The 11299-nt window shown below is 40.5% G+C and overlaps 1 pseudogene; it reads left to right on the forward strand.

Annotated features, from left to right (window-relative positions):
• The first annotated feature begins 919 nt into the window (after positions 1 to 919).
• Positions 920 to 2374, forward strand: LOC104073430 (annotated as a pseudogene).
• The last annotated feature ends 8925 nt before the right edge of the window (positions 2375 to 11299 follow it).

Genomic DNA, 11299 nt, shown 5'->3' on the forward strand with positions numbered 1-11299 from the left:
CTGGGAGCGGATACAGCCCCTGGCTCCGTTTCTGCTGCTCCTCCTTAGGCACCTCCAGGCTCTTCCAGGCGCTAAAACCGCTGCCCATGACAAGGGGCAACTTTCTCTAACTGGATTTCGCATTCTTTACCATGTCAACTGAGGATGTTAACTTTGGGTGCAGTTTTTCTTATTCCCTCGAGCTGCTGTTTAATTTTGCCTTTCTAAGTGTTTGATGGTATTTCTACCTTTGTGTTTCTCTGGGAGAGCAAGGGTTGTCTTGCAGTGCCTCAGGGAAGCAGAACTATCATGTTTGCATGAATTACTCTACAGTTAGGTGTAAGTAACTCAGAGGCTTGATTTTGGGATTTTTTTTTTTTATTGTATTTTTTAAAAAAGTTCCATAACACAGAAGTAGTGTTTTTTTCTTGTCATTTCCTCTGCATGCATGTTTGGCATGATACGACACTTTGTGAACGGTAAGATGCGATAATCCATTCTTTCACTATGGAATGATATTATAGATTGCAAATTATGCAACAATCAATTTTAAAAAGTTTGTAATGACAAGTTTTCATGTGTCTGTGTAGTGTTAGGTTTTATTTTTGTACTATTTTTTTGTAAACACATCAAATAATGGTAAATGGGAATTGTGGCTTAAATTTAAAGAAGTACAAGTACCTGACATGATTCAGAAAACCCTCTTTCTATTGCAGGTTAAGTCAGCCATTGTTCTTGAGACTCCTCGGTTGTGCTGCTTTGTCAGAATTGACCGCATATGTTTAGATATTTGCCTCCAGATCTTCTGTCAAGTGTGGCCCTGCTGAAGGGCAGTGCCCCCTGAGAAAAACACTCCTCAAGCAGAATCTCAGCTGTGACATACTACTGAAAGCGGTACCACAGAAACTATGTAAGCTGGTTTTGCGCTCCTGGAGTAAACATGATGAAAACGGAGTCTTCAGGAGAAAGATCAACCCTCCGAAGTGCCTCTCCTCACAGGAATGCTTACAGAACTGAGTTCCAGGCACTGAAAAGCACCTTTGACAAACCGAAATCAGATGGAGACCAAAAAACGAAAGAGGAAGGAGAGGCCTCGCAGAGCAGGGGAAGGAAATATGGCTCAAATGTCAATAGGATTAAGAACTTATTTATGCAGATGGGCATGGAGCCCAGTGAAAGTGCTGGAGTTACCCCTAAAACCAGGGGGAAGGGTGGCCCTCCGTCACCTCAAAGACGAATTAGGCCCAAGGAATTTGTAGAAAAAGCAGATGGCTCAATCGTAAAATTGGAATCCTCCGTCTCAGAAAGGATTAGTAGATTTGATACTGTCCATGATGGTCCTTCCTATTCCAAGTTTACTGAAACTCGGAAGATGTTTGAGCGGAACGCTCATGAAACGGGACATTCCAATCGCTATTCCCCAAAGAAAGAGAAAGTCATTTCCAATGAGGATGAATGGTGCAGCTCTAAGTCTCATAGAGGCAGCACTGATTCACTGGACAGTCTTAGCCCAAGGACAGAGACTGTCTCTCCAACTGTGAGTCAGCTCAGCGCAGTTTTTGAAAATGCTGACTCGCACAACGTAATCGTTGTAGAAAAGTCGGAGAACAATGAAGAGTACACTGTAACTGGTCACTATCCGCTAAACCTCTCGTCTACCGTCACAAATATCTCCTCCCCAGTTGCAAACCTTGAGGGTTTCAGTCCTCTGAAAGATACTGGCACGTGGTCTCCGCCAGCCAAAAAGAGTACAGGCTTGATGTCTGCTGAGAACTCTCAGCAGAATAGCACGTCTTCAGCACTGAGACAGAAGACATCCACAGGCACTTCAGCAGGTTCAAAAACAGCTGAAGAAATAAAGAAGAGTACAGAGGCAAGCACTGATTCTGTTGAGAGCTCTGCAGCAAGTCAACAGGGTTTGGTCAGCGTGCTTGACGGCGAAAGATCTGTGGACAGCTGTGCTAGGAGTAAGTCAAAAACAGAGACGGAAGTTTTGTTGAAACAAAAGGAACGGTCGGAGCATGCAGAGGGTATCTTTGATAGACCCGAAGCTGCAGAAGTACCAAGAAATGTAGCTTCAGGTGGTGATTTTGCCACAGATGCTGTTTCAGACACTACCCATTATGATGAAGCAAGTGAAAAAGAACTGCATGAAGATGTGAATAATTTTCAGAGTTCCCATGTTTACATGCACTCTGACTACAATGTGTATCGGGTACGATCGAGGTATAATTCTGACTGGGGAGAGACAGGTACAGAACAGGATGATCAGGATGACAGTGATGAAAATAACTGTTACGAGCCTGATATGGAATATTCTGAAATTAATGGATTGCCAGATGAAGATGAAATCCCAGCCAACAGAAAAATACAGTTCAGCCGCGCTCCAATTAAGGTAAAGTGTCCTACATTCTTTTTCTGCAGTTTGGTTTGTATTCAAATGCAACTTTATTTGAAGTAGATTTTGACAGCTGATCTCGGCTCTGAAAAGATTGCAGAGGATCTTTCGATACACATTTTTATTACAGTCAGCCAGCCAGCATAATCTTAAATGAATTAAGGAAGCTGAGCTCTGATGAGGTTGTGTCATTTCCTAGACTACTTGATGGCTGACTAAGCCAGCAGAAATTGAAAATGACAGCTGGGTTTGTGAAGTTTGAGAACTTTAACATGCATGTTTTGACTTGTATGACTGAACTGTAATCACGTGGTGAAATGTAGAAGTGGGTATTTGGTGGCCTTTGTGCTGCTTGTTTTTTTCATTTGAAATCACAGCTTCTGTAGATCGGATGGCTTTTCTTCAGCTCGCATCAGGTCTTCTTTAAAGTCCCTGTATATAAACACTGTGTCATGAAATACAGTGTGATTCTGTCTCAGTAGTAGAGGACTGTTAATGTTCTGCATCTGAATTAGTATCATCTTTTCTAGTAGCGTCTTTGCTTTTTTAAAACTTTATTAAACATTAATATACGTATATCTAGTATATCTCAGTGCTACAGAAAGGCCAAAGTCAGTTGATTGAAATACCTAATGAAGGGTGGGTTTCCTGCAGAGCTTTTTTTTGTTTGTTTTTAAGTACCTTGAAATTACAGCTAAGAATGTTGTTTCAAGCATTTTCAGTTCAGGGAAGAATAACTAGTCGTGTTTTGTTGTACTGCTGAGTCTCAGAGTTAAGTATAAAAGTATTTTACTTCCGAGTTGCTTTTAATACACATGGTCTGAAATGGACAATTCAAAATCGTAGTTATTTTTTCCAGAAATGGCTCTTGAAAGAGCCGTAATATGGTGGAGTACTTGAAATCTAAATATTTTTAAATTAACAATCTGTAATTGACTGTATTTTCATTGTGCAAGTTTAGTAATAAAAATTACTAAATCAACAAACAGAAGTTTCACTATCAAACTCAAAGTGATGTGATTTACGAAATCTGCATTTATACCACCCTTAAGTTAAGGTAAGATGTATATTTGTATTAGGACATTTTAATCTGAATGAAGCAACCAGGTTTTCACATCTGTTTTTTGTGGGGTGGAGGGGAATGGCCTTGTGTTCTTCATGCTTCTAAAAGACCATTTTTTACACTGAAACAAAAGCCAAGATAATGTGTTTTTTTTTTTGGTTTGTTTTGTTAGTATTTTATTCAGGCTTGCGTCATGGACCAAAAATTCTAACAGTGTTTGTGCTGCCTCTAGATTATTCCCATAATTAAACTAGCTGGTTTCTTTAATTTTTTTGGAGGTGAAGTAGAGAAAACTTTCATTCCAAAAGATGGTGAGTGTTGTCTCCACCCCCGCCTTCCCCCTCAGGCTGTACTAACAGACAAGATGATGTTCTCTCTTCTGAAAGATCTACCAATTACATGCAGAGGTTTGTTTTATCATATTTGTTACGGTTCCAGCAGATAAGGATACAGAAAGTGATTACATTGATTATATTCTTGAGATGGTTGGATTTTCTGCTGTTTCTGTTTTGAAAGAGCTGACAGTGACATTATTACTTCAGTATATTGCTGTCGTCTGTCTGAATCATCCTGTCATGCCAAGTGCTATAAGAGTATTCTCTCAATTATTTAGTTATAAAATTTTTCTTTTCTTCTGAAGATTTTCATGCTATGTTCATTTTAGATTACTATTATCAAGTAATAATAACAGTCCATCAGGAAAATGCTCTAAAAGTCATTTGTGTAAATAATAAAAGAGTACATTTTTCATGGTTTTCAGCATAAAGCGCTCTTAACAAGCTTATCCAAAGTGAAAGAATCATTGCTTTAATTATTTTAGCATCTTCATTGTAGATAGGAAGAAAACAGAATAAAAGCTGCATTGAGAGAGAACAGTGTAGGAGAGATTGGGAGGTTTGGGAGATCCCCGTGTGATTGCTTTTTGTCTCGGCTGCCTTCAGTGCATGCAATCTGTTAGTCACATGGGGAGACAGAAGTGAGACCATGTGGAAGGCTTGCACTAAGAGGAAGAAGTGCAGCGCAAGTTGTGGAAAATTAAAAGTTGCTTCTCGAGCCTTCCTCCCTTTTCTCCGCAGCACTCAGTAATTCCCTCAGCAGCATCAAGCAGCATAAGACTGGGCGGGCTGCCAGCAGCATCAAGTCACTGGGTGGCCGCGGGAAGGGACCCGGGAAGGGCAGCTGGAGAATCCCCCGGTGAGTCCTCGGAGGCTCGTGAGTCTCTGGGCTCTGGCGCTGCCTCGCTGACAGCGCTGCCAATTCGGCACGCTGCTGGGAGGTCGTGAACCGGCTCTGGCAAGCGGTTTCTGCCCAACAGATAGATACCAGTAAGCAGTGCAGAGGGCAAAGGGGGGCTTGCATTCTGTCCCCTCACACAGTGCTAGCGGACAAATTTACCCGATCACTCACTTCAGTTGTCTGTTACGTGGGGATGATGCTTGCTAGCTGAATAGACAGCAACTATGTAAGAATCTTTCTCTTCTAGGCAATTTTGTGTGTTAGTGGGCATAACTGGTTTCACTAATACTTTCCTGAATGTCATCTCATGCATAGCATAACTGAGAGAGAGGAAAATACAAAGCAATGTAGGAGTGTTTTCTGAACTGTTGAAAACTGATTTGTCTTTATTAAAATGAAGCAACTTGTACTTAACTACTCTGCTAGATGGTGGTGTGTCCAACCCAAACTCTAGATGTTTAGTGCTGATTTGACAGTATCGTACCTCCACTCTCCTCCTACAGGTGAGCTCTGAAATAATTAACAAAATTGGCATTTGTATGTGTAATGAGTGGGTAGTTATTGCCATGAAGTTCTTACTTGAAGGTCTCAACAGGTTTAGATAAACATCTTTGAACTATTTTTCCAAGGGAATTTTCACATAGACATGTAAGAAGTAAATGAGAAGAGTGCTGAGACTGAAGAGCAAAGAGATTTCAGTTACCACCAAGGGGAATCCTTTCTGTCCCCTTAGGGGAAGTGCTGTGGACTATGAGAAGTAATGAAGTATAGGCAGAAGGATGAATAAATAAGATCTTACTCATCAAACTGATAGAGGCTGAAATCTGCTCATCTCCCAAAGCAGGAAAAAACCCCAGTTATTGAGAAACTCGCTATAAAGAGGAGGATTCAAGTCAACGGATGCAGGAAATTCTGCTCTGTTACAGTCTGTAATTTTGCTATCACAGATCTCATGCTCCATGGGCCATTTACTCCGCTCTAGGATTATGGGATATGTTTGCTGATCTCATCTCTGTTGAAAGTCCCTTTAGGAGTAGGTGGCTGCCCAGGGGCCATTGCAGGCTTGGAGAGTTCCTAGATATTTGGAGTGTGGCATCACTGACGTAAGCAGTTGTGCGTGTCTGTGGGAGCTTAAGTCAGCTTGGCACCGTTCAAGAAAAAATAGCCTAAAAGGGCCCAAGAGTTGGTGCTGGTAGTGGGAGTAGGCATGAGTGTGTTGCTAAACAAGGGATGCGCACGTTGATATAGCGGTTGATATGAATGTTTATATAGCGATACAGAGGCCTTCATCAGCACTGGCCCGTTCTTGTGTTGAGGTATTGTGTTTCTGCTCAGGGACAGAACTGAAACTCTCCAAGGCAAGTGTAAGAGGTGAAAAAGTTAAGTAAATGTGATGAGGAAAAAAATACCCTGTTTTTGCCAGGGATGCTTTTCTACACAAAAAAGCAGAAACTCTCTGATTTATTGGCCTTTTGTTGAGTTGTCCTGCTTCTGGCTGGGACAGAGTGAACATTCTTCCCAGTAGCTTGGGGGGTGTGCTGTGTTTTGGGTTTGGTATGAAAGGAGCGTTGATGGCCCATTGATGCTTTGGCTGTTGCTGGGTGGTGCTTGCACCTGGGGGGAGCACAGCTGGGGCGGTGGACCCAGCTGGGCAGTGGGGTATTCTATACCATGTGACATCATGCTCAGTATAAAAACCAGGTGTGTGGGGGGGCTCCCCCCCTGTTTGTGACATGCGGTCAGTGAGCAGTTGCATTGTGCATCGCCTGCTTTGTATATTCTGTTATTGTTGTTGTTCTCATTGTTATTATTACTGTTCTATTTTCTTTTATTTCAATTATTAAACTGTTTTTATCTCAACCCGGGAGCTTTTCTACTTGTGCCCTCCCGATTCTCTCCCCCATCCCACCGGAGGGGGGGGGAGCAAGAGCCCACGGGGGGGGGGGGGGGGTGGTGAGCGAGCAGCTGCGTGGAGTTTATTTGCTGGCTGGGGTTAAACCACGACGTGAGTTTTGCAAGGTTTCCTGAGGGTTGGCTTATATGCCGCTTCCCAATCATTGCAGGCTAATTGGATGAGGTTTGCCAGTAGCGCAAAATTCATTAGCTCATGGCTTTCCACACTCTAGCAAATGGAAGTGTATTGATTGTCCAAATCATAGTCCTTTTTGAGCCATGCTTCCTCCATCCTGGATAGAATTAGGATGGAAGACTGATGTTCACCTCTTCTCTTCTTTCCAAGTCCAGAATGTCTGGTATCTTGATAGCTGATGGCTGCATCTTCAGTTAGCGCCCTGTTTCTGGCACGAGGTACGTGTTAAACCATTTGAAGCTGTTAGCAGCAATTGGTATCTCCTGCTGAGCCTCCTTTTGCAACTTTCTGCTCTGCTGACTTGGCCCTGCCAGGCTAAGGGGTTGGAGAGGGTTGGGTAGTATGTGATCAGACCATATGGCAGGCAGCAGGTAACTTGTGGTGCAATGAGGGGTTTTAGTCCAAGCAGCTGCTGCAGTTTTCGGGGTTCCATAAAGCTTCCTTAGGATGCAGTGGTGGTGAAGGGACCTCTCTGCAGACCTTTCTGAGTTTTGGGGTAGGTGGGAGAGAGGGTAACAGGAATGGAAGGGATATAGCAAATGGCTCTTCTAAGCTTCAGCTAATTCCATATTAAGGGTTATGATTACTAGTGGCCATGCCTCATATGTTCTTCCTCTCTTTTGTCGTGCAATATGACTGAATCATACCCTACAGCATTTTGGTTTTCCAGATACGTTTTGTTCAAATGGTCTTCAGGAATTGGAATTTGTGCTTTTCTCTCAGCCTTTGAAGAGGTTTTACAAGAAGTGCTGTGACTGTAGTTTAGTGTAAAATATAAATGACATTTGTATTTAACAGTTGTTTTGAAGTTTCTTATGAACTATATGGTGCTTTTTCTTACTAAAAATCAGTTCAAGGAGCAAGTCTTTATTTTAGTTATTCCTCATTTCTCTCACTAAAATGTATTTGGGAATGTAAATAGTGGCGAAGAAAGAATCTGAAACAATCTGACCCTGTTATTACTTCGGAAATTTTTACTGTCTAAAATATTCTTTGTCTGGTAAGCATCAAAATAAAGTATTCTGGAAACATTTTCAAGTTTTAGTGTTGAAAATAAAGTATTTCTTTGCCTGATTCAATGTTTAGTATGGTATTTACCTGTTGTTAAAATGTGCAACTATTTTGGATCACAGAAGTCGTAAGTGAAGGTTACCCATCCACAAGCACTGTACAGTCCCTGGCTCCAAACTTGCCAACACTTCTATTTGTGTTTTACTTAAGTGAATACGGAGTTGGATTTAAATGACCTCCAGATCTCCCTTCCAACCTCAATGAGCCTATGATTCTATAAATAAAGTAGTCCCAGCGGGTGTTAGGACACTTGTTGAAGGCTGATGTGGAAGACAGGACTTGCAGAAAGATCCTGAGGGTGTATTAGATTTAAAATGATTACAGAATCTAAGAAATTAATCCACTTTTGAATGGGTTAATTAAGAAACCTTACAGATAAATAAAGATGTAGCTTCTTTCTGAAATCACTGAAAGAGTATTTTCCTTTCCTTAAATTTGGTTCTCTACTCTAGCTCCTGTGTCCATGCTTTGTATACAACATTAGGAGTGGTTAGTAGTTTTGGCTAAAGCATGAAACTAGATGCTAAGTAGGCTTAGGCTCCGTCTCCTGTAATGTTGAATAAATCACGGAACCTTTATGCTGGTATTTGAATTCTGTAAAATGGGCAGCAGGTTGGTTATTAATTCCCTCAATCTCGACTTGTGAAGTAGTTTGAGATACTGAGCTATTGCTTGGGTAGCTTGAAACGTGTGTATTCTGCTACATAAAATAACCTTATACTTTTTTCAGGTATTGTGAGGTATGGGAAATTGCACAGACTTAAGTAGTAGTAAAATGTGTTGTACTGCAAGGATTGTGATGCTAACTTTGACTATTTGTAAAAGTTAACGATGTAAAACCAGGTTCTTTCTTCTGGTGGTAGGATATATAGAGCATTTCTGGGACCTGGTCTTTTATTTCAGTTACATTTGTTATGAAAGATCGTGTTATGAAAGGCATATATTTATACATATTTGTCAGGGAAAGGAACGAGAAGTAAATATTAAGGATTCAAAGGCTGGATGCTCTTAGATAAAGAACAACAGTGAAGGGATAAAGCATTCCAGAACAGGTTGCTATTTTCGTTGTTAAAAGCTAAGTCTGTTCTACATGGTTATCTTGTATGTGAAGTGTATTATTGAGTTGGAATTGTATACTTTCATTGGATGAGTCTTTCACACACAGTAATTTCAGATGCAAAAGAGTTTTCTTGTGTTAAGTATACATGGAATTATTGGAACACAGTAGATGGAATAAAGTTACTTGCCTGCCAGAATAAGCTGTGGAGACTTTAACTCTTGTATAGGTCATAAATTCACCACTAGTTCTGGGGGCCAGTTATTCCTGGATGCAATGTTCACACACAGTTATTGAACTAAAAAGAGATAATGTTGCTTTAAACTGGGTTTTATAAGCATTGAGGACATTCTAGAAGAGCTGTTTGTAGAAACCAAGTTTAGATTGAATAATTGGCATCAGAGATTTATGCAGTTTAGATTGAAAGGAGTTTCCAATTAAAGGTTTTGAATTTCAAAAATGCAGACTGAGAAAGTATAGGGAAATGGTTTGAAATTAGTTGAACCAAAGAGCTAAGGGAGCTAATGGTGGGGTTCTTGGAACCTCTTTGATTCAGAATTAGAAAAAGCGCGTAGGATTTGCATCCCAAGAAAAAGCAGAATACACAAGCAGAATAATTGCAGACCTAATCAGAAGAAAAGCCAGCCAAAGAGAATATCAGAAGCTAGCCAAGAACTTGCAAGGAGTGGCAAAAGTGGTTGTTCAAAAAATGAAGACCGTCATAGAGTTCAGAAGTCTTAAAATGTGAATAAGAAGTTGCCAGAAGTCAAGCTGAGTTTGACCTTGTAAAGGCAAAGAATCCAAGCAGAAAAAGCTATTTATCCATTAAAAACGAAACAAGAAAGGAAGTTGGGTGTTATGCAGTGAGCATGGGGTTATGATTAGAGCTGTCACCCCAGTTTATGTGTGCAGTTAGTCATATTGAACATGGAATAGGGATTAAGAGTGAAATAAATTTATACAGGTGGAAACTCTTACAGTGAAAATTCTTCTAATGAAATGAAGATGAAACCTAGAAGTTCCTAGTGCTCAGGTTTGTAGGGGGCTGGGTGAAATAAGTTGTATTTTAGAAAGTCTTGTAACAAACATTTCAAAACAAACAGAATGCTATCAAAATAGAGATGGTATTTAACTGCAGAAGAGCAAATGCAGTTGCTGTTTTTCAGAAAGTAGAGAAGAGGTGGTTCTGGTAGCTTGAAAATTATTAATCTCTTTTTTTCTTTTTTTCCTATAGCAAAGGAATAGAAAAAAACTTTAAGAAGAATCAAAGGCAGGGAGGCAAGTGGAAAAGTGGAATACATGTAAATGGATTTATGAGAGGTAGCGTATGTCAGACTAAATTAGTGTCTGCCTTTGATAAGATAGAAGACCTTGTTAAAAATTTCAGTAGTTCTGTCTCAGAAAGTTGAAGTATGCTAATGACACTTGCTTTTGACGGGAAGTAGGGAAGCCTTATCATTGCATAGGATTACAGCAGAATACGGGTGACTGGGAGGACTTGAGCAGTGGGGATGGATTTATGAGCTAAGAAGTTTCACGGTAAACTAGTGACTCATTTGTAGGGGATGACAGCTAAGGAGAAAGCCACTCTGACTTGCTCGAGCAGAATGACAGCAGTAACCCACAGTGCGATCCAGCTGTGAGGAAGGGAAATGGCGTTCTAGATACATGAAGCAAAATATTTTGGTAGCAGTAGGGAATTGTGAGTGTAATTTTATAACTCGCTGAGGAGACTTCATCTGGAACATGTCTCATGGTTTCTGCTGAAGGCAAGTGAGTTTGCAGGAAAAGCTGCACTAACTTGCTGCTCTTAATTTGTCTTTTTCTTGGTTAATTCTATCATAAAACAGGGGGCTTAAGAAATTTATCTTGCTCAGTGAGGGATGACAAAGCCTGAAAAAGAGCATAATTGCATCTCTGGTATATTCATAAACAAAAAGCACCTGAAGGCTAAGGGGCAGTGTTCCACTTTTAAGGTGGAATTGAGCATTTTCCAACTAAGATTAAAGAATTGTAATAGCAGGCAGTGACACAGGCAGTTTCCTTCTCTTTTCCTATGTTCCTAATAGACTACTGTATTGTCTAACAGTGTCTATTAATTCTGTTAAGAGTTGGAATTTCTTTCCTTCAGCACTGTTGAACTTGCAAGCCACAAATAATCTATTAAAAAAGTACCTGACATTCCTGTAGTTAAATGGTACAAAGCGATAGCCATTATTCTGTGGTGTCCTTTTTTATATAGAAAGTATTCTAGGGAGAGCAGAAGCTAATTTTACTCACTACAGTTGATTCAAGAGACCTGTCAGATCACTCAGATATTTCCATATGATAAAGTCAGTGAAAGGTGTGAATGCAGAATTTATCTCTGAGACCCGTTTGCCTTGCATTATTACACATGCAGCTGCA

This window comes from Fulmarus glacialis, unplaced genomic scaffold (genome assembly GCF_000690835.1).
Source record: "Fulmarus glacialis isolate BGI_N327 unplaced genomic scaffold, ASM69083v1 scaffold5220, whole genome shotgun sequence".
Classification (NCBI taxonomy): Eukaryota; Metazoa; Chordata; class Aves; order Procellariiformes; family Procellariidae; genus Fulmarus; species Fulmarus glacialis.